The 22,222-nt window shown below is 43.0% G+C and overlaps 1 protein-coding gene across 1 annotated transcript in view; it reads left to right on the plus strand.

Annotated features, from left to right (window-relative positions):
* Positions 1-506: 506 nt before the first annotated feature.
* LOC134579156 (4-galactosyl-N-acetylglucosaminide 3-alpha-L-fucosyltransferase FUT6-like) overlaps positions 507-22,222 on the plus strand; it is a 49,625-nt gene continuing 27,909 nt past the window's right edge. Inside the window, exon 1 of the mRNA XM_063438344.1 lies at positions 507-695. The gene's annotated coding sequence lies outside the window, so the exon portion shown is untranslated. The remainder of the gene's footprint in view (positions 696-22,222) is intronic.

Here is a 22,222-nt window from a genome sequence, read left to right on the forward strand (position 1 = left end):
TCATGTTCGCGACATCACTAACCAGGACATGTATGGCTCAGTTCTGCTCAAGATAAAAGCCGCCAGACCTTGAACTCTTAGCAGGTAGAAACGTTGCTGCCTGCGGCTTTAACACCTTGAGTGCCTGGAGATTTCCTTTTTGTCTGACTAGACACATTACCGTCTATTGCAGGGAATAATAGCACGAATGGTGTCACCATCCAAGTAATAAAGTGATAGAATACATGTTCTGACTGTTGAAATATAGATATTCTTTCCTCTTTGTAAATTGACGTTGGAAATATTTTACTACTGTTTGTGAGGTTTATTGATTACTATTGTATAGCGTATCTTATCTGTGACTCTATTTACATGTTAACACAAAGATGCCCAGTTTGTGTACCGCGTGATTCCATAATTAACATGTGACAATAACGCCCACAGTGGGGTATAAAGGTGCGTGCGTGCGTTTGCATGGGTGTGCACCAAAAGAAGATAATTAGTGAACCTAGGAAATTGGAAGATTTTTTTAAGGTGCTACTCAACATTTCCTCTACGGATTATTCACCGTATCTTGTAAACCTGTGACAGGTAACACTACTGAGCATATTAGTTCCCCTCCCTCTCTGCAATAAACTGGTCCTGCTCCTTACACAGCCAACTTGAAGTGCTAAAACTGTCACCGTCTTTCTAGGGCTTACGGAGAACAAAGTCAGGTAAGCACTGCTTTTACTTAGTTTTAACCTTTAAACCTGCGCAATACTGTGGGACAAGGGAGTTATTTAATAGGACACAAAGATGGAGTGATTTGAAAAACAAATTGTAAAATGTAAGCAAAAAAAGTGTTGGTTTATAAAAACTATCCACTGCTTCGCAATTTTAGCCTGAAATTTGGTTTTCCATTCTCTAAAATACTGTTTTCTGTTTTGAAAAGAAATCATGCAAATTTCCATGTAGAATTTTGTTGTTGAGTTTGAGCTGAGTTGAGGTTTCAAAGCCCGCCAGCACACAAAGAGTTAAAAAGCTACCCTAGCCACAAAGCAAATTTAAATAATATAGGATAATTTATCAAAGTCCGTTGAATGCATTACTGTCGGCATGTAAACTGCACCAGAAATACAAAAACTGTTTTCCATTTCAATTAGAATTATTTTATTATTATAGTTTCAAGAGTGACACCAATTGCTGATGTGATAGCTTGCTCTCTTTTACGTGTTAAACTCCAAATTGCATTCGGACTGTATTGAATTTGCAAAGTTATAACAAAAATAGCCGAGCTGTGATTAAAGCCAAATCGGAGAATTTTTCTAAACCACAAATTTCTGCCTAAATGTAATTTAATAAAGATTTCTATTCACGGTGGTTAGTAGATAAAGCATGGGAGATTAATATTACTCTGAGTCTCCGACTAGATATGAATATGAGAAACTGTGAATGTGGCAACTGAGTTTTAAAAATCGAGACTGCACCGTCATGTCCATTTATTTACATTTATTTACGTCATGTCCATTTATTTACATTTTTAAAAATACAGCAAATTGTATGAATTATGCTGCAAAACTTTAGCTTTCTGTAAAAATGTTTTCAAGATTCACTGGTGAAGATTTATCAAAGTGTTCTGAAAAGTATCTTTATTTTTGTTATTTGATTTGTTTTGTATTTATTGAATTGTTATTTTTTTGTATTAATTTGTTCGAAAAATGGTTTTAAATTCTCAGTTTTTCCACATTTGCACATATTAAAGATTGTCAAATTTAGTGTGTTAGTAAAATAGAAGGAGGAGAAATATTGGGAATACTGTTAAATAAGCTGTGTTGCCACAATGTTAAAAAATATGCATAAAAAGAGGAATTGAGTGAATAACCAGAACATGCATTTCTCAGTAGTAATAGCCGTAATGACCAAAATATATATAAAATACAGATTAAGGAACAGCATAGACTCAAATGGTTTTTACAATTTTACAAGCCTACGTAAAATCACCAATTTAGCAATCAAATATTGGGAATGGTATTCAGGAACACCCTATCGTGTCAAACCCACAGCTACGTCACAGTACCCCAGTATCAGGAGACACTGGAGATTAACATGCTAACTGCAATACTTACTGCTTAACCCCTTCAGGACGGAGTCAATAGTGCACGTTCTGATCAAAACAAAAACTGGAATTTGCGCCACATGTCTGTTCACCCGTAATTACCCTCTTTCATATTATATGCACCCACACTTATTAAATATCATTTTGTTCAGGAGAAACAGGGCTTTAATTTATCATTAACTATTCATATATGGAACATAATTTATTATGAATAAAATTAAAAAGAATGTGAGAAAATAAGATTTTTTTTAAAATGTGCATTTCCGTCTGACATTTTAACTGTGAATGTCATAATACTGTTAGGTTTTACTGCAAAAAAATGCACATATTTGTAATCAGCGATGTCTCACGAGTACAACAGTACCCCACATTAACAGGTTTTATGTTGTTTTGGAAAGTTACAGGGTCAAATATAGAACGTTCCATTTTCAAATTGAAATTTTCCAGATTAGTAATGTTACCTTTGAGACGGTGTGGTAGCCCAGGAATGAGAATTACCCCCATTATGGCATAGCATTTGAAAAAGTAGACAAGCCAAGGTATTGAAAGTTTAGTCTTTTTTAGTAGCCACTTAGTCACAAACACTGGCCAAAGTTAGCGTTCATATTTGTTTTTGTGTGAAAAAAGCAAAAAACAAATATTTGGCCAGTGTTTGTGACTAAGTGGCTACTAAGAAAGACTGGACATACCCCACTTGCAATACCTCGGGTTGTCTACTTTTGCAAATGGTGGTAATTCTCATTCCTGGGCTACCATACGCTCTCAAAGGCAACATAACCAATCTGGCAAATTTCAATGTGAAAAAAATGAAATGCAAGCCTTATATGTGACTCTCTAACTTTCCAAAACACCATAAAACCTGTACATGGGGGGTACTGTTATACCTGTGAGACTTCACTAAACACAAATATTAGTGTTTTAAAACAGTAAAACATATTACAACAATAATATAGTCCATAAAAGTGCCGTTCGTGTGTAAAAAATGCAAAAAACGTCACTTTTACTTAAAATATCATTGTTGTAATACAATTTACTAGTTTGAAACACTAATATTTGAGTTCAGCGAAGTCTCCCGAGTAAAACAGTACCCCCTATGTACAGGTTTTATGGTGTCTTGGAGAGTTACAGGGTCAAATATAGTCAGGGGCGGACTGACCGGTCGGGCACTTCGGACATGGTCCGAGGGCCCGGCCGGGAGGGGGGCCCGCCGCCAAGGTCGCCATCAGGGGGCCCCGCAGCAGGTCCAGATTGGCCCACCGGGGTCGCGGCATCAGGGTGCCACCGGGTAGCCGGTCCGGTGGCACACACTCTGAGGGGGCCGGCCGCATTATATGCTGGAGCCGCCGGGCGGTCCGGCGGCATTCCTGTTCTGGCTGTCACTGACGCTGAGGACGGGAGGAGCATGTGTCTCTCTCACTCATGCTCCTTTGCGGTTCCCACAATTCCCAGCACAGCATCCTGTGCTGGGAATTGTGGGAACCGCAAAGGAGCATGAGTGAGAGAGACACATGCTCCTCCCTCCTCCCGTCCTCAGCGTCAGTGACAGCCAGAACAGGAATGCCGCCGGACCGCCCGGCGGCTCCAGCATATAACGCAGCCGGCCCCCTCAGACTTCTGGTAAATGGAGGGGTAGGATAAAACAGGGGGGGGGGGATAAAACAGGGGGAGAGGGGCAATAAAACATGGGGAGGGGGAATAAAACAGGGGGAGGGGGGCATAAAACAGGGGGGGGCAATAAAACAGGGGGGATAAAACAGGGGGAGGGGGGCAATAAAAGAGGGGGATAAAACAGGGGGAGGGGGCAATAAAACAGGGGGAGGGGGGAATAAAACTGGGGAGGGGGAATAAAACTGGGGGAGAGGGGGGAATAAAACAGGGGGAATAGATATGGGGGGAATAAAATGGGAGGGGGCAATAAAACAGGGGGAGGGGCAATAAAAAGGGGGGGATAAAACGGGAGGGGGGAATAAAACAGGGGGGGGGGGGCAATAAACCAGGGGGGATAAAAAAGTGGGAGGGGGGAATAAAACAGTGGGAGGGGGGAATAAAAACAGTGGGAGGGGGGGGATAAAACAGGGGGAGGGGGAATAAAACGGGAGGGGGAATAAAACAGGAGGGGGAATAAAACAGGAGGGGGAATAAAACAGGAGGGGGAATAAAACAGGAGGGGGAATAAAACAGGAGGGGGAATAAAACAGGAGGGGGAATAAAACAGGAGGGGGAATAAAACAGAGCGGGGGAATTGATAGGGGGAATAAAACAGAGAGGGGGAATAGATGGGGGGAATAAACAGAGAGGGGGAATAGATAGGGGGGAATAAAACAGAGAGGGGTAATAGATAGGGGGGAATAAAACAGAGAGGGGGAATAGATAGGGGGGAATAAAACAGAGAGGGGGAATAGATGGGGGGATAAAACAGAGAGGGGGAATAGATAGGGGGGAATAAAACAGAGGGGGGAATAGATAGAGGCAGGAGAAGAGGGGAGAAACAGACAGTGGGAGAATAGAGAGAGACGCAGGGGGAGGAGGGAGAAAGAGGAAGAGAGGGGGAGAGAGAGAGAGACAGACGGGGAAGAATGAGACACAGGGGGAGAAAGAGGGGGAATAGAGAGATGGTGGAGGGGGGAGAAAGCGACAGAGAGGAAGAGAGATGTGGGGGAGAAAGAGACACAGGGGAAGAGAGAGACACAGGAGAAAGGAGAAAGACACACAAGGGGAGGGGGAGAAAGAGGTAGAGGGATAAGAGAGACTGGGAAGGAGAGGGGAGACATGGACACAGAGGAGCAGTGAGGGGGAGAAAGAAACATACAGAGGGACTGGGGGGAGACAAAAAGGCACACAGTGGGACTGTATATATCACTGGTGGATCCAGGGGGCAACGGCGCAATTGCCCCTCCCCTGCTGGCCGATCTCTCTCCCCGGTCCGCAGGCACCGCGCGGGCAGCCAGCAGGGGAGGGAGGAAGATATGACCGGGAGCTCAGCCTGCAGCTCCTCTGGGTCTTTCTTGCGCGAGCATAGAGCGTTGCCGCGCTCTGGCTCTCGCGAGAGTTAACTCTAGCCCTGGAGCTACGGGCTAGAGTTCACTCTCAACACTGTGACCACCAGGGATTCCTGGTGGTCACAGTGGTGAGAGTGAACTCAAGCCCCATAAACACACTGCCCCCATACACACACCATACACATTCACACACTGCCCCCACACACACACACCATACACATTTACACACATTGCCTCACACACACGCATACACTGCCCACCCATACACACACAGACCCCCATACACAGCCCCCCATACTAACATTGCCACACACATACACAGCCCCCTCATACAGACATTGCACCACACACCCTACACATTCACACACTACACCCCCCACACACACACACTGAACCCTTCACACTGCACCCCGCACACATTGCACCACTGCTCCTATACCCTACTACAGCCCCATATCACAGCAGACCCCAGGTAAGTTGTCAAACTGTTCTTCAGCGGTTTGACTACTTACTCTGGGAGGGGGTCCCGGCCCTCCTGGCACCAGAGCAGTAGTGGTTATTGTGCATGGATTATTTATTTAAATAATCTACAAGTGCCCCAGTAGCCAGCCAGCCAGCCTACAGACCAGCCAGCCCACAGGCTGGCCAGTAGCCAGCCAGTCATCCCATTGGCCAGCCAGGCCAGCAGACAGGCACAGGCCAGTAGCCAGCCCACAGGCCTACAGCAAGCCACAGGCTTACAGCCAGCAAGCCCACAGCCTGCCAGTCGTAGCCAGCAAGCCACAGCCTGCCAGCCCCAGCCAGCAAGCCCACAGCCTGCCATCAGTAGCCAGCAAGCCACAGCCTTCTAGCAAGCCCACAGACTGCCAGCCAGCAACAGTAATTAAGGTAAGAGGAGCCAACTTGGCCTAGGTATCAGCAAGCTATGTTGTGTTGCTATATTGTGAATAGGAACCAGAGTGTTGGAGAGACACCCCTGCAGGCCCCATTATACTCCATTGTAGTCTCTAATGGGGCCTGGAGGAGATTCTTTCTAACACACTCTCTAAAGGACACTGCGATAGCCTCTGCTAGAATGACCCCCCCTCCATGGCCCAGTAGCTGTCAATTGTAATCTCTGCTGGGGCCTGGAGGCTACTGTTTCCAGTAGAGGCTATCTAATGGACGCTGAGATGGCCTCTGCTAGAAAGACCCCACTCCATGGCCCATTAGCCCTCAATTGTAGTCTCTTCTAGGGGCCTCGAAGGGATAATTGCACTTTTGTTCCTTGTGCCGAAAGATTGTGTAGGGTGTGGCTGGAGGCGGGACAAGGGTGGCGCTTGCTGTGGAGCATGGGTGGGGCCTGTAAGGGGGCCCTTGATTTATTTGGCCCGGGGGCCCTGAGGGTTCTCAGTCCACCCCTGAATATAGTGCTTGCGAATTAAATTCTCTGCACTTTCTCCCTGTGTTGTCAGGCATGTCAATCAAATTTTAATTAATCACATCACATAATTATGTTAAAAGATTATTTAAATATACACGTAGAATTTTAATATATATGCATTTATAGGTATTTAAATTCTACGTGTGTACTAATGTAATCTTTTATGTAATTATATGTATTTATCTATATATATATATTTGCGGTTATTTGTATTTTATATATATATAGATATATATAGAATGTCATTCTAAGTGTATTTTGTTACCGATATATATATATATATATATATATATATATATATATATACATATTATATATATGTAACGTCATTCTAAGTGTATTTTAATATTAATATATATACTAATATTAATACTAAAATACACTTTGTATGACGTTACATATATATAATATGTATATATATATATATTATATATATATAATAGATATACATATTATATATATATAAACATATATTTAATTTATTTTTACACTTGTTTAATTATTTTTTTTTTTTACTTTCCTACCAGCAGGGGGACTGTCTGATATTTTAGACAGTCCCCCTGCTGGCAGATCCATAGCCAGCTATAGGGGGCCATGTGATCGCTCTTTGAGAACGATCACATGGCCCCCGGGGGCCTCAGGCAGCCCCCCAGAAGAGGATCGCGGCGGAGGTGAGTACAACTCATCTCCAGGGGCTCAAAGCCGTTACGGCGTTCCGTGCCGTCGCAACGGCTTTAAAGCCCATTTAAGGCGGGACGGCATGGAACGTCGTAACGGCATTAAGGAGTTAATCTGTACTTTAAACAATTATGGCTAGGGTGCACAAAGAACCACAAAAATTGCAACATAAAACAAAACATAAAAAAATATTTGATAAATCTCCCCTGTGACTCTTCCCATTCCTAATTCAATGTTTTTGTTGTTGCACATTATTGCTTTACATTATGGATTTTTTTAACTGCACTAATGAACCCAAAGTCCATATTCATGAAGTAAAAACCGATGTGTTCTCCAGGGACAACCAGGGCAACCAAACTGCGCAACCAGTAGAATATCGAAAAATTTAGTACAGTTCACAAAAATGTTTGGAGGTGCCTTGTTTTCACATGAAGTATTCCGCTTTGTATATTTGTGGCAGAATTCAGGTATTAGTGTCGACACACTGACATAACAAAGAATGCAGTCTACATTTCACCCTTTATGAATTTCACATTTTTATGGAAAGTGCCGTCATAAAAGTGACACCTAACCTCCATCCGTTTAAATGCAGGCGCAGTTTCTCATGTAATCCTTCCCAAACGTTCTGCTTCAATTATCAATATTGCCGTATCCCCTGTGTCCTGCAGCCTCATTGTTATCTCCGCTGTGGTCTAACTCTCTTTACTCACCTTTCAACAGAGAACAAGCTATGTCGTTTCTCTTTCTTGCACCAGATCATGTTCAACACTATTGTGGGTCCCAATCTTACCATCTTTGCAAACCCCTAGAGATTCCTCGACTCGTGTATCATGTCGATGCACCTAACACTTAACTAAAAGCTTTATTCTTTCGCGATCAGCACAAAGTTTCAGAATGCATCTTAAATGCCTAGACAGCTAATCATTGACTAAATGCAATGTATAAAGAACTGTGCTCAAAAATATCTCCTGGGTTTACTCAAAATAAGAATGTAAACCACGTGGTTTCTTCCCCCGTGACACAGCAAAGCCATGTATTAACCTGCCAGACAGGAAAACCTCAATGACCTCAACTAAAAACAATGCTTAACCCAACTCTACTAATGTTGACATTTTGTGGTCAGTTTTTTAGAGGCTAATTTTAAATACTCGAAATATTGCCTTTACTATTGTCAATATCTGATCAGTTACGCCAGCATCGCAAACTCTCAGTGTTGGGAAAAAAAGGTCCATAGAGCTGTATGAATAAAGTGACAGGAATTTCTAGTTATTAAATAAACAAAGCGACTATGTTAATGAAAAAGGAAATAATTATGAGATCCTAATCCTAATTACCAAATTGAATTAATTTACTGTCTAATGAATCATATAAAACACTATGTATTGATTCAGAAACTATAATATACAAAGTATTTAATTAATAATTATTGGCAAAGTGTAAAGGCAGTAGGCATAGCGGGCAGCGTTGAAAGGCAATATTTTAGTGCATGCGTGTTCATTTTCCTCCACTAGATTTCACTAGTGATATCGTTTTACTGTACTTGCGAATGAATTGGGAGTTTATCTCACTGAAATATTGTTAAATTGCTGCTGAAATCACAAAGCATTCTGGGTGCTGTGCCGTGACTAGGACGTTTGTCCGTATCTAAGATAGTCAATGCTATTTAAACAAGACTAACGCACAATATATTTGCCAGTACAGGAAAATAAACTCGTCAGAGAAATCTGAGAGAGAATAATTAACTTGTGGATTGGCGGCTCAGTTTTAAAGAGGTAGACTCGCATTGCTTCAAGCAGGCTGCATGTTTGAAGCTTTATGCCGGGAGAGTATTTACGCTAAAGCTGCCAAGTTGTGTTTGTATATACCTCGCAACAAGTTACACTAGTACTTTTCATAGAGCTCTAGGAGAAAGCAATGCGTAACTCATTGTATTACTAAGGCTGATTTTCACACACATTAATACATTGAGGGGTACATTTTCCATCACAGGAAAGCATAACCTTAAAAACCTGCTTCAAGTTGACTCCATTTTTACCTCGCTCCTCGTACCTCTTTATCTCTGGAATACAACGTTACACTTGAACCTTCCTGGATGTTGAAGCTAAAATGAAACACATTATAAAAGATATAAGTAAACACTGTAGCTGTGTAAATAGTTGGATTTATGACACTGTTATAATCTATGTTTCCTCCTTCTATATTTTATCTCTGAGTATCGGAGTATCTCCCGTTCGCTTTCTGTTTGTAAATCTACGGGACACTGACCTATAGCGTATTGTGTTAAGTATTGTATTAAACCCATTTTGTAATATCGATATAAAAGATATTAGGCAGAGTAAACTGTAAAGTGTTTAGGACATCTGTTAGCATTACACAAATAATATATATATTAATATATATATATCACAGTGTATTTAAATTTTATGAAGTTTTAAGTACATACATTAGCAATATGTAAATTAAATATTGTCAGACAAATTATCCCTATATTATGCATACGATGAAGGGTAATATTTTATTATTTTTGGGAAGATTTGGGATAATGGGTGATGGTTAGACAAATATTACTGGCAAAATGATCATTTTCTAGTAGTTGCTATGTCAGCTGAGTCTACAAAAAATGTTGCTATGCATACCAGCATCTTTACAATGGATACCAGTATTTGTGGTGATTGTTTCAGAAAGCTTAGCAATGTATTTAGTATATTTGCCTGTTTTGGTATAATAGTCACGGCAGTTATTCAGTGATGATAATTGTATATACCCTTTTCTCTGGCATTTCAATTCCTTATCAATCTGAGCATCTCTCACACAACATGTTGCTTGGGAAACCTAAAATGATTCAATACTTTATATCTATCTAGCAAATGTTGCTGTTTGTATGTATCAAACAGGAATGTACAAATATACTGATATATTGATAGGTTGCCGTACTATGTAAAGCTTTGTACATATTAGATACACATTGTATTATTGAAAGCACTGGTAACAAGACAAAACCCCCGATGTGAGTTTGTATGTTCTGTAACAGCATGTTCACTGAAATTCAACCGTAACATGGGAATTGGAAAAACCAATACGAAATACTGATCTACGAAAGGAACTACTGGTCAGCGGAACAAACGGCACTGCTGGTGTGTCAGAATAGGGTAGAAGGGAATGTGTGTGCAGAATGACATTGACAAAAAGCTTGCAGGATATCACCACATGTCTTACTACATTAAGGACTTTTTTGAACCCAGAGTAAGTGAACTATTTCTGTACGTTTAATTACATGTGCTGATTTATGATCATTTTGCTACATGAATGTGGAGAGATCGAAAGATATTCATCCAAATCTATTTTAAGAATGTATTACAAGGTAGGCTATTCAATAAATAGTGAGCCATAGTGAGTTGGCTACAGACTGGAAATTGTTTTGCCTTCATTTTAATCTCACTGTTAAGGATCACTAATGGCCCCCAGGCCAGTTCATCTCATTGAAGCTGTCTGGGTGCAGTGTCCCTGCCCCCCTTAGTCCTCCTATGCAAAACATTGTAGCTTTATAAAACCCGCAATGTTTATATTGCAGAGATAGGACTAGAGGCGCTTACTGCTGTTTCACAGAGTTTTCTATCCCTATATCCGCTCTACCCCTCCTTCATTAACGGATTACTGGTGTAGTGTTTATGATGTGACCCTGTTCCTAGTACTGGGTCAAGTCAGTTTGCCCTCTCACCTGCACAGAGGGTCCTTGCAAACTTAGTGACGTGCATCTGGCCTCTGCAGCTTCTCTCAGACAATGAATTCAACTCTGTGCATAGAAAAATGTACAGACTGGACACTAGCCAGCCCCGAATAACACCCAAATGACACCTCCAGCAACAAAGGGGTTACACTCAGTGTATGCAGCGTTTCATAGCACATACAGACCCCAGGCACCATGACCACTTCAAATCACTGCAGTGTCCATGGTGATTGGGGTAATTCTTTAAATTACCATTTTATGGGGCAGAGCTAGCCACGAAACTGAATGGACGCGTTCTAGTTTAGCTCCCGCCGATCGAGTCAGGAATCCATCACCATCGGGCTCTTAGCAACTAAATGGGGCACCCCAAAATATCCACATCGTCCCAACACACTTTTGGCAAAACCCCAGCAGGTAAATCAGGAGGCCTTACCAAACATTTCCGCGACTCGACGGAACAGCAAGCCAACCTGATAGGCCCAGACATGGCGCCTGACTCACCTCCCTCTAACTCATATCCGTCAAGCTCAGGAGGTTCCAAAAGTTCAGACCCCCCCGGCTGAACCAGATTTAACCCCTTAAGGACTAAACTTCTGGAATAAAAGGGAATCATGACATGTTACACATGTCATGTGTCCTTAAGGGGTTAAGAGCGCTCCTCAGCAATCTAAACAGGACATCGTAAATATGTTGGGCAAACTGGAGGTGACCTTCAAGGCCAAGATGGATGCCATCAGCTCCGATATACGACAGGTCAGTGACAGGGTCGTAGCACTCGAAGACAACAGAGATACTATCCAGACTCGAATGCGCACCCTCCAGGAATCAGTAACAGAGCACAACGCTTAACTGTCAGCTCTTCACAGATTCCTCGACGACATCGTCGACAGGGTCCGCCGCAACAATCTAAGAATCCGCGGCCTACCTGAAAGTGATCAGGAAGATATCCAACAGGTGCTTAAAGAACTTTTCAACTTGGTAAACCCACCGACTCTCCCGTCCTATTTGACCTAGAGGCACACAAAATGACTGATGCCATGACGTCGTATGTCGCCTTCACTACTCAACTTGCAGAGAAAGCATCCAGGAATCACTAAAACTATCCGCGCAGCCCCTGCTACTCAAAGGTGCTCCCATTAACATCTATCCAGATCCTTCCTGGATGACACTGCAGGAGAAAAGGACTTTGAGGCCTATTACGGATCAGCTGCGTGCTAGAAATCTAAGGTCAAAATGTATAATGTTATATTGCAAACTTGTGAAAATACTTCATGGTGAATGACAAAAAATAAAGAATTGTAAATAAAAAAAATAGTAATAGTTTATACCTATATGTTTAAATAACTCCAAATCCATTCAAAGATGTCTTTCACTGAGCAAGTTAGGGTTAAGGGCTGAACATAGGGCATGGTGTAGGGTGGGTTTGGAGAAGGACTTAAAAGGACACTATAGTCACCAGAACAGCTGCAACTAAATGTAGTTGGTATGGCATCTATAGCATGTCCCTGTAGGCATTTTAATGTAAACACAGCCCTGTCAGAGAAAATGCAGTGTTTACATTACAGCCTAGGGACACCTCCAGTGACTGTCGACAGTCACTCAGATGGCTGCTAGAGGTGCTTCCTGAGGCAGTGCTGCACAGTGTGACTGCCATTCAGGGTCTCCATCCTCTGCATGCAGACACTGAACGTTCCCCATAGAGATGCATTGATTCAGCTTTCAGCTGTTTAGTGAATAACTCCCTAATCTGGTATCGTTATTTGGTATTACACTGGATATTTAAGGGATTAGAGAGCTATCTACTAAACAGCAGAAAGATCACAAATAGAAAAGGGCTTTTTGTAAAACTTAGATAGTTAAAGATACCGAATTAGGGAACTAAACAGCTGAAATGTCAAAATGAAGAGTCATTTTCTGAATATTGATCATATAGCTGTTCAGTAAAACGCATTCATTTTGTATCCCATTCAAAACCAATGGATCTGATATGGTCTACATGTGAATCCATGTCAGTCTCACACAACACGTTTTAAGATATTCCATCCCTTGTTTGCAGATCCCCGAGTTCAGTTTACATTTTCCAATCACGGGAGGTGTACGTGAACATGTCAGTAAATATGCTGGAATAAACTGGACTTTGTTCATTATTTATCGACAATGCAGTGAATAACAGATATACTAGAATCAAGGTGCACACAAGCAATAAAATGTATCATGTAAAAAATTAACCAACCTGTAATAGGTGCAATCATTGATCAGCTTAATCGATTGAAGTAGGGCTGCAATCATTGATTAAGTTAACTAAATAGAGCAAATGAAGTAAAGCACGCAATTCAGAACAATTTTACCATCCGCAATCTTTATTAATAGCAATATAAAAATGATAAAATATAAAATAATAAAATATGGAGACAGATACCTTTTTAGCTAAATGCAGAAACAATCACTATAGATACACAATACAGGGAATTAAATAAAGAGCACAAAAAAATAGAACAGAAACTCACAAAAAAAGACAATGGTGAGCTAATTGGTCACAATAGGCGTTTTGACCAACGATTGTTTGCGCAGGAATGCAGCACAGAACCCGGCTGTTGGGCTGGCAGGCTTTTATCAAAGGACAAACTGTATAGAGAGAGAAAGAACTGAAAGAATCGTGTAGTAAAACCTGGTGCTTTAATATAGTGTTAGGATTACAAACCTGTCTTAGAGGCTATCTTAGTGCTGCAATGTATCGCAGTTTCTCTAAAACTACAATGATTTACATTGCAGGGTTAATGGCAATAGGGACACTGCACCCAGACCCAGTGGTGTATTTTGGATCTGTGCTGCCCTAGACATGACGGAACTTGGGCACCCCCTAATTTAAGTTTGCCCCACCCCTTAATGTCAAGACCACACCTCACTCACTGATTTTTAGTGAAGTGAGGTCTCAAACATGCAAGGCTAGTCAGTTAAGAAGAAAGTTAAAGCACTTTTTCCAGTCTCACCATTTTCTTGTTTCTACATTTTCTCTCTCCCCTCCCTCTGGTCTCTCCATGGGTGGAGTTTTTTTTTTTTTTTTACACCTCCTTCAGATACGAAGATGCGGTTGGATGAACAATGTAGTCTGTGAGCAGGTTGGGCACTCACGTGGATTGGGATCGCGGTCTAGCTGCCATACAAGTAGCACACTACAATACCAAACTTTAGACAGCGGACACCTTGGACACATATCGAGGAATGGCATGTGATGTCAATATACCAATATACATTGTGTATTGTTTCCATTATTTCCCCGATTTATTCTGGGCTTATATCATAGCCGTAGTGCCTCTTTTTATATCAACATACTACGCAAGTAGCTAGGCTGCCATTACCCATCATCACGGAATCCGATTTTGCTTGTGTATGGAGTGCTGCATGTCATCCAACTCACTGTTCCCAAATAGAATTGTGTTTTATGATTTTCCTTTTTTACTCTTATGCCTTAAAATGTGCTGTATTAACCTATTACGTTCTCAAATACTGTAAGATGCACACAGACGCTTGTCTGGCTCTGTGTAATTGTTGTTGATAACGTGCACGACAAAAATAAAGAATTTAAAAAAAAAAGAAGAAAGTTAAATTGTTTGATTATAACACATGCCAGCTCAATTAAGTAGAAACTGCAGCATAGTATGCCAAAACCGAGAGCCAGATTGAGTACCACAACAAAGATATTATTTCCCCCTGAGGCAGGACCAGATTAAGAGCCCAGTGGGCCTGGTGCTGACAATTAAGATGAGCCTAATTACAAAATCTTATCGACCAAAAACACTAACACAGTCCTACCTCCCAAGTGTCATGTATCTGATGGAGGTGGTGCTGGAGGGAAACTCATAGGATGCAGCTATGAGAAAACACATACCCACGCTTTCATCTTTCAAGTAAATCCATACCCACTAACAGCAGTGTCCAGGGTAAAAGGGTGGTCCACTGACGCAAATCACATAACCAGAATTGCCAAAAAGGGCAAACATACCCAAAAAGGGGGCATGTCTGTGTCCCCATGGCTCCCAGTCCCTTAGTGTCTGTGTCCCCATGTCTCCCAGTGTCCCCATGTCACTAGGACACTAGGGGATATTGAGAGACATTAGGACACTGGGAGACAGGGGGACACTGAGATACTAGAGAACACTGGGAGACCTGGGGACACTGAGACACTTGGGGACACTGGGAGACATGGGGACACTGGGTGACTTGTAGACACGAGGGGACACTGGAAGACATGTGTCACGGTTGCCGGCCCGCCGCGTGGCACGGCTGTGCCCGACCGGCACAGCCTCGCCGACAGCACGAACTTACCTGCTCGTCGGCAAGCCGACAACCGCTTCCCCGTGTCCTCCTGCCGTCGCGCCCGGATCCAAAATGGCGCTGACTGCGTGGTGGCGCCTAAACATAGCTTCGCCCCCAAAGTTCATACTGACGTTTTGGGGTCAGAGGTCGCCCTCTGACCAATCAGACCTTAGAGAGGGATATTTAAATCCCTAGCTCACCCCAGTACCTTGCCCTGTCGTGGTTTCCTGTTCCTGGTTTCCTGAGAGTGCTTTATCTTTGTGAATCTGATTTCCTGGTATCCTGATCTTGGCTTTTCCCTGGTTATTCTGAATTCTGGTTTCCCTGACTTGGCTTGTGTAAACGGTATTGTGTATTTTCTGGCTTCCTTGACCTCGGCTTTCCCTTTGACCATTCTCTGTCTCTAGCGTATTAGTCCGGCCATTCTAAGGTCCGGTTTACGCTCTGTCCTTTTATTTTCCTTTTCTTGCCTATGTTTATGTTTACATAGTTTCTGCGTGCTGGACCAAACTAGTAGTCGTGACATTACGACAGGGCCGGATTATAAGAAAACCAGACATAGACTAGAAAACCATAAAAACCAAGAAAAACTAAACAAGAATTGTAAAAAGAGTACTGGATACCAGAAGTCAAAGCCAGACATCTCCACAGAACATGGCATGATGTGACATAACTCCCCTCATAAGGAGCGACCTCCGGGTGCGACAAGCAGCTCTCAGGCAGAGACCAGGAAAGAAGCCAGGATCCAGCAACTAAGTCCTCAAGACTTACCGGAGGCAAGGATTCCCCGACACAGCAGGAAAGTATTTTGCGGCTCACATTGCCATTCCAAACTACTTTACTTCCTTTGGAAAGGTCTCCTGCAAAGGAACCACCAGCCAGGACCGAGATCCACTCCAGAATAGGAGCACTACTACGAAACAGGAACTAAGCATCACAAGAGAACACCTGAAGCGACCACCGTACAGCTTAGCAGATCAACCTCCTCCACGAAAAAAAAATAAGGAAGCCATCACCAGCAGACTGGTTCAGATACAGGAACTCTCGCATGCCGAATAACCAACAGGAACTAGAATAAGAAACCAGGAACCAAGCATCACAAGAGAACACCTGAAGCGATGACCGTACAGCTTAGCAGATCGACCTCCTATCTTGTTGACTGGAAGGGGTATGGCCCTGAGGAGCGTTGTTGGGTTCCTGCTGACCGGGTTCATGCGCCCCGTCTTGTCCAGTCGTTTCACAACCGTTTTCCCCTCAAGCCAGGTCCTTCCTGCCCAGTGGCTGGTCTTCGAGTGGGGGGTACTGTCGCGGTTGCCGGCCGCCGCGTGGCACGGCTGTGTCCGACCGGCACAGCCTCGCCAACAGCACAAGCTTACCTGCTCGTCGGCGAGCCGACAACCGCTTCCCCGTGTTCTCCGCCCGTCGCGCCCGGATCCAAAATGGCGTTTACCGCGTGGTCGCGCCTAAACGTAGCTCCACCCCCGAAGACTAGGGGACTCTGGGAGACTAGGACACATACACTAGGGTTACAGACACCAGGGACACTGAGAGACACCAGGGACACTGGGAGATATGGGGACACTAAGAGACACCAGGGACACTGGGAGACTTGGGGACACTGAAACACTAGTGACACTGGCTGTGAGACATGGGGACACTGAGAGACTAGGGGCGACTGGGAGACAAGTCTATCACTGTCCCTATGTCTCACAGTTTTCCCTAGTGTCTCAGTGTCCCCAGGTCTCCAAGTGCCCCCTAGCATCTCAGTGTCACCAAGTGTCCCTATGTCTCCCAGTGTCCCCAAGTGTCTCACTGTCCCCGTCTCTCACAGTTTCCCCTAGTGTCTGTGTCCCCAGGTCTCCCAGTGCCCCCTAGTGTCTCAGTGTTCCCAAGTGTCCCTATGTCTCCCAGTGTCCCCAAGTGTCTCGGTGTCCCCATGTCTCACAGTGTCCCCTAGAGTCTCAGTGTCCCGTAGTGTCTGTGTCCCCATGTCTCCCTGCAGCCTTTCCCCCCATCCCTGACTTCTCAGAGCTGCTGTCTGGACTCTCTGTGCAGGGCTGCTCCCCTGCGGATCAGTGAGTAGAGAGAGGCAGGGAGGGAGATGCTGTAACTTCTTATCCCTGCCTCTCTCCACACACGCAGCGACCCCTACTGGCTTGTTTTGCAGAATAATCTCTGTTCATACTGAGACTGACATTTGTATTGCTCGTATTACTGCAAAATTGGCACCTGCTAGGCAGCCTCAAATACCTGAGAAATACCTGGAAACCATAAGAGTAGTGTGTAAAAAAAGAAAAAAAACTTTTTGTTTTGTTTTTTTAAGTCAATGGGCCTATTCTGGGCAATGGGCCTGGAGCTGCAGCTCCATCAGCCCCTATGTTAATCCGGCTCTGCCCTGAGGACTCCCACTGAATAGTAGTGAATGCCCACTATACTAGGTATAAGAAGCAGTCGTGCGAGCACAAAGAGTAATCTGAAATACATAATGGCAATGAAACAACAGAAGAAAACATTGCTCTTTTGACAACACTTGTTATTATCTGTTATGCTACGTTCTTTACGCACATTAAACAGGCAACGTTAATCAAGCATAACCCTTCCAGCTTAGGGCTGGTTACCTGTCTCATCGCAGTGATATCCCCACGGACTCTGTTCCCTCTTACTTTATACTTTCATGTTTTTTGTATTCATATAATCTAAATATTTATTGGGTCAAATGCTCATGTGTGTCAGGTGTAATGATATGGCATTGTGAGGCGGATGTTTCATTTGTCTCTTAAAGAAAGAATGTGGTTTGTTTTGTTTGTTTGTTTTTTTTAAATCATAACGCTTCTAAAAAAAAATACTTATTGGGGCTTTAATAGAAACATCAGAAACTCATTGAATTTGGCATCTAAAATGACTTGAAAAGTCACTGAAACTTTTTTCTAACAATTAAGGAACACCTAGATAAGCAAAACAAACACCATAGCAAAATGTTCCCTGTCCTCATGGCATGTGTAAGCCATTTCTTCCTCATTAATCAACGAGATGAAAAGAAGAACAAATAACATGAGTCGACAACAGTCCAAATACACACACAGTTTCTTTCCACCTTCACGGGGAACTGTCACTACCCAGAATTTTTTACATTATGATTATGATCATGATATTCCCCATATTGAAGAATTATGCATTTGGGAAGTGTGGAAAATAACGTTAAATGCCATAATATCTTGCAACAGGTTGCCTCCATCGTAACCATTGTTATAAGCTCTGTCTTGTGCACTTGGCAGTCAGTATGGAGAGAGGAGGCCTTAAACTTGGCTAACTCATCGTTTGACAGAGAACCTTCCACTCCGAAGCATGGCAATTACCTAGATCTTGATGTGTAAAATAATTGTGCCAAACAGACACTTCTAGTATAAATGAATGAGTTGTGGTTATTTTTTATTTTAGCAGGCCATGCCCTGCATTCTTCCTAAGAAAAGCATACATCAAAGTCCAAATAAAAAGCATGCTCAGGTAATTGTTAAATGTTTATCATCTGAGGAATGTTTTCTTCTAATCATATGATGTTTAATAGCCTCCTTCTACCACTAATATAAAATAATTGCCTGAGAATAAAATCCAAACACCTTAAGGGTAGACTAGCAAAAACCAAGTTTAAGCTTTGATATAAATATATTTATCCTTCTCAGGCTTCCCAACGGTCCCAATATCCCAATGTTTTAGGGTCCCGCCCCACCGTTTTGACTTGCCTGGTTTTTCACTTTTGGTGCACTATCGCGCTGCTGTCAAGCATTCCTGCCAGGCTGCCACCAATTTTTGGACAGACTCGCCACATCGCTGGTCCATCACATTTTACCCTACCCATTGGCTTTTCATTTTACAGGATGCTACTGTCACGCGTCATTGATTTATGGACCAGCGTGAATCAACTTTTCACAATTTGTTATGGACTCAGAGCTGCAGGGGAGGGGTTTCGAGTGTTTGGGGGGGAGTTTTACAGAGCATTTGTTATTTTGTTATAAAGTGTTTATGGTAGTTATTTGTTAAATGTCTTATGTGCTCTATAGTCCTGCTGACCCTCTCTAACAACTTTGTGGATTTGGCCTGTGCAGCCCCACCTGTTGGTTGTTAATGATCCTGTGCAGCTCCATCATTGAGGAGATCTTGACAGTTATTATGTGCACTACCTGACTAGCAAGGCTAGATCATTTGCATATTCAGGTAGATTTGCATATTATGGTTTTTGAAGGCAGGGGATGCATTTCATGCCAGTGTTTGTCTTCCCCACTCCTTTATATATGTGTTATATGTGCTGGTATGTTTCCCCATATAATTATACTACACGTACTGGCTTGAGCGTGTCACCATACGTGTAATATTATGCGGATAGGGGCTAGTCACACAATGTCACCATACATGTAATGCAATGCGGATAGGGACTAGTTACACAGTGTCACCGTACGTGTAATATAATGCAGGTAGGGGCTAGTCACACAGTGTCACCATACGTGTAATATAATGCGGATAGGGGCTAGTCACACAGTGTCACCATACGTGTAATATAATGCGGATAGGGGCTAGTTACACAGTGTCACCATACGTGTAATATTATGCGGATAGGGGCTAGTCACACAGTGTCACCATACATGTAATGCAATGCGGATAGGGGCTAGTCACACAGTGTCACCATACGTGTAATATTATGCGGATAGGGGCTAGTCACACAGTGTCACCATACATGTAATGCAATGCGGATAGGGACTAGTCACACAGTGTCACCATACGTGTAATGCAATGCGGATAGGGACTAGTTACACAGTGTCACCATACGTGTAATATAATGTGTATAGGGGCTAGTCACACAGTGTCACCATACGTGTAATATAATGTGTATAGGGGCCAGTCACACAGTGTCACCATACGTGTAATATAATGCAGGTAGGGGCTAGTCACACAGTGTCACCATACGTGTAATATAATGCGGATAGGGGCTAGTCACACAGTGTCACCATACGTGTAATATAATGTGTATAGGGGCCAGTCACACAGTGTCACCATACGTGTAATATAATGTGTATAGGGGCCAGTCACACAGTGTCACCATACGTGTAATATAATGCGGATAGGGGCCAGTCACACAGTGTCACCATACGTGTAATATAATGTGTATAGGGGCCAGTCACACAGTGTCACCATACGTGTAATAAAATGCGGATAGGGGCTAGTCACACAGTGTCACCATACGTGTAATATAGTGCAGATAGGGGCTAGTCACACAGTGTCACCATACGTGTAATATAATGTGTATAGGGGCCAGTCACACAGTGTCACCATACGTGTAATATAATGTGTATAGGGGCTAGTCACACAGTGTCACCATACGTGAAATATAATGTGTATAGGGGCTAGTCACACAGTGTCACCATACGTGTAATATAATGTGTATAGGGGCCAGTCACACAGTGTCACCATACGTGTAATATAATGTGTATAGGGGCTAGTCACACAGTGTCACCATAAGTGTAATATAATGCGGATAGGGGCTTGTCACACAGTGTCACCATACGTGTAATATAATGCAGATAGGGGCTAGTCACACAGTGTCACCATACGTGTAATATAATGCGGATAGGGGCTAGTCACACAGTGTCACCGTACGTGTAATATAATGTGTATAGGGGCTAGTCACACAGTGTCACCATACGTGTAATATAATGCGGATAGGGGCTAGTCACACAGTGTCACCGTACGTGTAATATAATGTGTATAGGGGCCAGTCACACAGTGTCACCATACGTGTAATATAATGTGTATAGGGGCTAGTCACACAGTGTCACCATACGTGTAATATAATGCGGATAGGGGCTAGTCACACAGTGTCACCGTACGTGTAATATAATGTGTATAGGGGCTAGTCACACAGTGTCACCATACGTGTAATATAATGTGTATAGGGGCCAGTCACACAGTGTCACCATACGTGTAATATAATGTGTATAGGGGCTAGTCACACAGTGTCACCATACGTGTAATATAATGTGTATAGGGGCCAGTCACACAGTGTCACCATACGTGTAATATAATGTGTATAGGGGCTTGTCACACAGTGTCACCGTACGTGTAATATAATGTGTATAGGGGCCAGTCACACAGTGTCACCATACATGTAATATAATGTGTATAGGGGCCAGTCACACAGTGTCACCATACGTGTAATATAATGTGTATAGGGGCTAGTCACACAGTGTCACCATACGTGTAATATAATGTGTATAGGGGCCAGTCACACAGTGTCACCATACGTGTAATATAATGTGTATAGGGGCTTGTCACACAGTGTCACCGTACGTGTAATATAATGCGGATAGGGGCCAGTCACACAGTGTCTCCATACGTGTAATATAATGTGTATAGGGGCCAGTCACACAGTGTCACCATACGTGTAATATAATGTGTATAGGGGCTAGTCACACAGTGTCACCATACGTGTAATATAATGTGTATAGGGGCCAGTCACACAGTGTCACCATACATGTAATATAATGTGTATAGGGGCTAGTCACACAGTGTCACCATACGTGTAATATAATGTGTATAGGGGCCAGTCACACAGTGTCACCATACGTGTAATATAATGTGTATAGGGGCTAGTCACACAGTGTCACCGTACGTGTAATATAATGTGTATAGGGGCCAGTCACACAGTGTCACCATACGTGTAATATAATGTGTATAGGGGCCAGTCACACAGTGTCACCATACGTGTAATATAATGTGTATAGGGGCTAGTCACACAGTGTCACCGTACGTGTAATATAATGTGTATAGGGGCCAGTCACACAATGTCACCATACGTGTAATATAATGCGGATAGGGGCTAGTCACACAGTGTCACCATACGTGTAATATAATGTGTATAGGGGCCAGTCACACAGTGTCACCATACGTGTAATATAATGTGTATAGGGGCCAGTCACACAGTGTCACCATACGTGTAATATAATGTGTAT

This window comes from Pelobates fuscus, chromosome 12 (assembly GCF_036172605.1).
Source record: "Pelobates fuscus isolate aPelFus1 chromosome 12, aPelFus1.pri, whole genome shotgun sequence".
Classification (NCBI taxonomy): Eukaryota; Metazoa; Chordata; class Amphibia; order Anura; family Pelobatidae; genus Pelobates; species Pelobates fuscus.